The sequence below is a fragment of the Ruditapes philippinarum genome, unplaced genomic scaffold, assembly GCF_026571515.1.
Source record: "Ruditapes philippinarum isolate M1 unplaced genomic scaffold, ASM2657151v2 ctg856_1_1_1_1, whole genome shotgun sequence".
Taxonomy (NCBI): domain Eukaryota; kingdom Metazoa; phylum Mollusca; class Bivalvia; order Venerida; family Veneridae; genus Ruditapes; species Ruditapes philippinarum.
The window spans coordinates 43,769-49,768 of NW_026862309.1; positions in this window are offsets into that span (position 1 = coordinate 43,769).

Below are 6,000 nucleotides of genomic sequence, written 5' to 3' on the forward strand. Positions count from 1 at the left end.
CTAAGGAAAACTAACTTATTAGTACACCCTAGGAGACTGTACGCGGAAAACGCTCATAAACCGCTATATCATATAGCTGTAAAGTGAACAGTTAAATGAAAGAAATATGTGGTCAAATATGTTTTAACAAGGAAATAATTATTTCAGAGAAAGACGCAAAGATCAGTCTTCAATCAAATGAATGACCCCGTATTGTGTAATTAGAAAGCTTATTCAATTCTAGGGCAACGCATCATAATTTGATAGTCCATGTGTAATTAAATTCAAATTTTTAATACATAAAAAATATTAAAGAATAAGAAGCTTAAAAAAAAAAAAAAAAAAAAAAAAAAAACAAAAAAACGCATATATATACAAATGACTTACAGTCGAGCATCGGGAATTCATCAACATATCTTACGAAACTTTAATTTGAAAACGATAAATTTGCGCGCGCATTGAAGTGATTAATGTTTTATTTGTAAAAGAAAATCAAATGAAAAAACTTATATGTTTGTGTTCTAAAAATAATTTCGGCGACATAAAGAGGAATTTCCGTATTCATTTCAACACTTGAAAAAAATACTGCAGAAAAAGTGTTGTTGTTTTTTTTTGTTTTGTTTTCAACAAAAAAAAGTGTGTGTGGTTTTTAAGTTTATTTTATACTCGGGGCCGGATAACCATATGTTTCCCGAGAATTATAGCATCGGGGACGTCTTTTTCAAAGCCGAAATCTTCCGGTAGCCCATTCTTCGTTCGTTGGTGGTAAAGAAGACGACAATAACTGTCAAAAGGATCAACTTCCTGACTGACGACAACAAAAACGGCATTCATTAGCGCCAAAGCCTCCAGAGTAAGTCACGACAGGTCAACCAATCACCTCTGGTACTTTTAAGATGACTTTTGAACATTAACCTGCCGTGTTGCCTTCTCCGCGACGTGCACGCCTCTGGGGGGATTTGGAGAAGTTTCAACAAAAACGTCCAAAAACACGCTATTTATAACACCAATTCATATATATAGCACTGACGCTTCGATGTTCTCATCTATTTGCGGGAAATGGTCGACAGGGAAACCCCTACGTAATAACCGCATACCCTGTTAACAATAGATTTTCCGCTGTTATATTTCAAGCTAGTGAGGTTTTTTAAAAATACATGTAGAATCTATCTATTAACTACCATAAGTTGGTAAAAAAAAAGATATAACTTCCTGATCAATTTTCACTTAGGTTGATTCAATTTTTGAATAAGCTTTGCAGATATGTATTTTTTTTTTCAAGAAATATTTAGTTTTAATAAATTTCCGAAGCCGTCAAAGTCAGCGACGAGTAATGAAATGGGAATAATTTTCTGAAACGTGATTTTATTCGAGATTTGCTTCGGGAGAATACAACTTTCTGTCCGTAGAGCATGAATATTAATACTCATCACAAGACAGTATCTTATTGATCTCAATTATGGTACATGTAAATATGTATAATTTTTATGTTCAGTAAAAATGTTGCATAACTTGCAGTTGTTATTATCATTCAATGATAATAAAATGACATAAAGTATTTATGATGAACAGTCCTAGAATATTTTGATAAGGAACAGTCAGTTGTAAAATGTTATTGTTATCTTATAATGAACAGTCGTCATACTTTCTGGTATGTCATTTATTATTGACACATTTATTATTGACAGTTTAGGTTTTTCAAAATTAGCAGTCCGAATGTAGACCTCAATGAAATGTTCTGGAATATTAACAAAATGAATAGTCAACCATATATATGAATGGTTGAACACAACAGTAAGGATAAATGACACAATGTGCATATCTTCTTATTTTGGTAATAATTGAAATAACAGCACATTTTAAGCCAAAAGAAAAGAAACTATAAGTCTGAAACATTCTGTCATAGCCTCCCCATCAGTACATTCAGTGCTTTGATTATTAAATGGCTTTATTACACTCCTGTGCCGCGGTGTATGTGATAATAACAATTACTAAATTGGTCGCTTCAAATTCTGATAACACTTCTTATAATTAGTCGTGCAGTATAGACTGTTAAAAGCGGCCTTGGGGTTTTTTTTCCTTTTTTTGTCGGAAAAACAATTCTGTGTTGTTTCAAGCATAGTATTTCAGCAATTATATCATTATTTCACTCAATTGCAACTTTTCGGCCCTTTCTGTCAGTCTTCGGATAAGGACCTCAAACACAATAGTATGAATACACAGAACGGATACGGTATTTCGGTCTAACCAAAGATAAGAAACTACATTTAAACAGAAATTAATAGTAATTTAATTCTGGGAGTTTTTCTCCTCTAATATTTAAGGTTTAAGTCCACCTAAAATAAGTAAAAAATACATACAAAAAAGTAAGCAATACATTATTTATAATATTTATTATAATGGTTGTTTGTAACCGAAAGTACAAAATGTCAACAAGCTGACATAAAGTCTGATTTGTTTAAAATTGTACATCAGTGGGCATATTTAAAGCAAAATGGTTGCCAGACATATTTCCAATCTTACTCAACTCAAACTCCACTCAAATATGTTATTAAAGTCTCATCTTTGTGCATCTTAACATATTTACAAATATTTAGAAAATAAAACAAAATATTTTACACACCATAAAGCTACTCCTACAGAAGGAGTTATAAGAGGCTGTAATGACCAAAGAGGTCAAATTTGTACATATCGTCTATAAATTATTATACTATGACAAATATACCATAGTTGTCTGAGCTAACAATTAGAGATCCAATGCAAAAAAACTTCGACACCCTAAAAAAATACTAGACCCAATCTGTTTGATTGCACAAGAATGACTGTATATTGTGATTGGTTGAGCATGTGATTGGTCCGGTGTGTGCCTCTTTGTACAGTGTGACTGGTCGTGTGTGTATACTCTTATAATTGTACATTCACTTGTCGTGTATGTACATGGTTGTACAGTTTGGTTGGTTGTATGTGTACATGACTGTACATTGTGATTGGTCAATTGTGTACATGATTGCACTGTGTAACTGGTTGTATGTGTACATGATTGTACAATGTGGCTGGTCGATTGTGTACATGATTGTACAGTATGACTGGTCGTGTGTGTACATAATTGACCATTGTAATTGGTCAATTGTGTTGGCATGTGTGTACATGATTGCACAGTGTGTCTGGTCAGCTGTGTACATGATTGTACAGTGAGACTTGGCATGTGTGTACATGATTGTACAGTGTGACTGGTCGAGTGTGAACATTATTGTTAACCAGTTGTGTATTAGTTTTTTATAATGATGACCAAATGTGTATATAATTGTACAAAGTTGGATTCTAAGTATTGATTGATTGTCTGATTATAAACAATGTTGTATATAGTGATTACACTGGATTGTAACAGTCTGTGCCGAATGAGTGTGCATGGTAATCATCACATTCTCAGATTCTGTGTATGGTTATCCCAAGAGAGTGACCAGGTAATTGCATGATAAAATGGGGAGGGGCGGCAATCTAGAAGTATCGAAGCATTGCACTAGACCCAATCAACAGAATATCACATATAATATAATTATCATAGTGGACACATGAAAGTGGCCATATAGTAAGGATATAGGGTGATCACTTTCTCCCATAACACCACTCTGTATGAATACTTTTTAATTCCTAAATTCATTTCGCTAGTACCCTTAAAAGTTAGATATAGAATTGTTGATAAAAAAATAAAAATGCTTTTTAAATCGGCAAGATCAATTTTATACCGCATAGGCCTTTAATCCGTACAATTTTCATTCTTGTTTTCTATATCAATAGAAATATTCCTATTTTAAATTATTGATAAAAATATCTTTATAAAAGCACTATAAAAGCACATTACTCAACTTATTGTACTTGTACATGTACTTACAACAATTTGGATTTGTTAAAAACATGTACAATACCATACACAATTAAGTAAAAAATACAATTCAAGTAATGACTAGATTAGTGAAAAATTAAAGTAAAATTATCTTCTACGTCTAAGTTGTAGTATTTGGTAGCAGGCTTTGCCAGAATATTTAACAATTTCAAAGTTGTTTAGTACATAACATAACTTTTCCATGTCAAATAATGTATCAAATATATTATTAATTTGGCGTATTTTCACCAATACAACAAATCTTCTCTGATATAATTATATACAGGACAGTGTAAAATTTCATGAAACTCATCCTCAACATTTGTGGTACAATAATTGAAACATGTTCTATCATCTACATGCAGATTCTCATAACAGCCTGTCTCAAACTGGATAGGCGCAAAACCACATCGAAATTTTGTCATGTAAGGGTAAATTGTACTGCTGGTATTTATTAAGAACAGGATTTTATTTAAACAATCTATATGTTCTAAGTTTATTACCATCGGTATTTCTATTGGAATTATTCCTATTTAGTGACCCTTTCCACTTATCTAATTCAACTGACCGTAACTTATGCTCGACCATTTCAACTATTCTCTTAGCACTTAAACATGAACATCATCCATATTTATCTCAATACTTCTAAACATTTTACATATTCTGAAATACTGGTTCTTAAATCTGGAAGAAGCACTCCGTCTCGCCCACTCAAAGATTTTTTGGTTAATTCTACCACTAGGCCTATCCATTTTTGACATTCTGCAAAAGTGCCTGATAACAGAACCCCACTGCTTAACTGTAGATGGTTCCCAACCCAATTTACTCTTGAAAAGACCCGGTGCTCTTTCCTTTGACGATGCAATAAACTTAGCCATTTCAGCATAATCTAAAAAGTCATTGAGAACAATGCCCAAATACCTGTAACTAAGAACAACATCAATATGGCTGTCCCAAATTTTGAAATTAAAAGACGATCAATTTTGTAATTAGTCATAGAGCCAATTTACTACAATTAAAATGCTGGAAAGCATTGGTGGCACTATGCAAAAACAAATTGGTTTATAAGCTCACAACCTTCACCTTTCTGACATTCTGAGACCCAAACAATTCAGCGCCTTCTGTGATTTGATTTTTGCAGCTGTCGAAGATTTGTTTAATTCCAAAGTATTTTGTAGATATTTTTGAATAAAAGGCACAATGAATGCTTATATTTACGATTATTTAACAAAATAGAATTTATCATATATATTGAATATTGTTTTTATCATAATGAAAATTTGTTTCAGGCTTCGATGGTTAGGAAACTACCCGCCTATATGACTGAAATACTGTTGAGAAAAGGCGTAAACTGAAGCAAACAAACAAACAAACAAGTTTCAGGCTTCATTTTCTTAACGTTTTGAAAGATTATATGCCGGAGAAACGGACATTTATTTGGCACATCAGGGATATTTTTTCTAAAAAGGAAACACTTTATGTTATGTTGTCAAACTGAATTTAAAATTTAAAGTTTCAATAATCAAATGCTCGATTTATGTTTCGGGAGGTACATGGAAACATTTCCTCTGCAACAGAAATTTCCCAAAACGGGCATAAAGTATGTTAATCAAACAATTTTTGAGTCCCAGGCTTACATAAAATGTATATCATTTGATCGAAATAAACAGTATATATCGCTGTAACTATTTTTCGGAACATGAAATAGTAAAACGCTATTCAGTGATTTATCATATAACATTCTTTGCTTTTTTATTATCATTATGATTATAGTGTCGTCCCTAAAATAAAAGAATAAGACTGTCTTTTTCTATCATTGAAAAGAGGCTGCATTTTTAAAGTATGAAGTGCTTATCTGTGTGACCTTAAATTAATTAATTGGCATGTAAACGTATAATTTAAGAATCTATGAAGTATTTAAATCTTTGAGCTATAGTGTGTGGTTAAATTCGTAGTCAATGTCGTAGTCGCTGTAGCTGAGATCATAGTTGCAGCGGTCGGTGTAATCGTGGTCGCATTCTTAGTCGTGAAGATAGTAGTAATGGTAACCGTCGTCGAAGCTTCTTAGTCATTATCATGCTACTCTAGACATTTTAAAAGTCGTAGTTGTGGTCGTTTACGAAAGAAGTCGTTGTCGT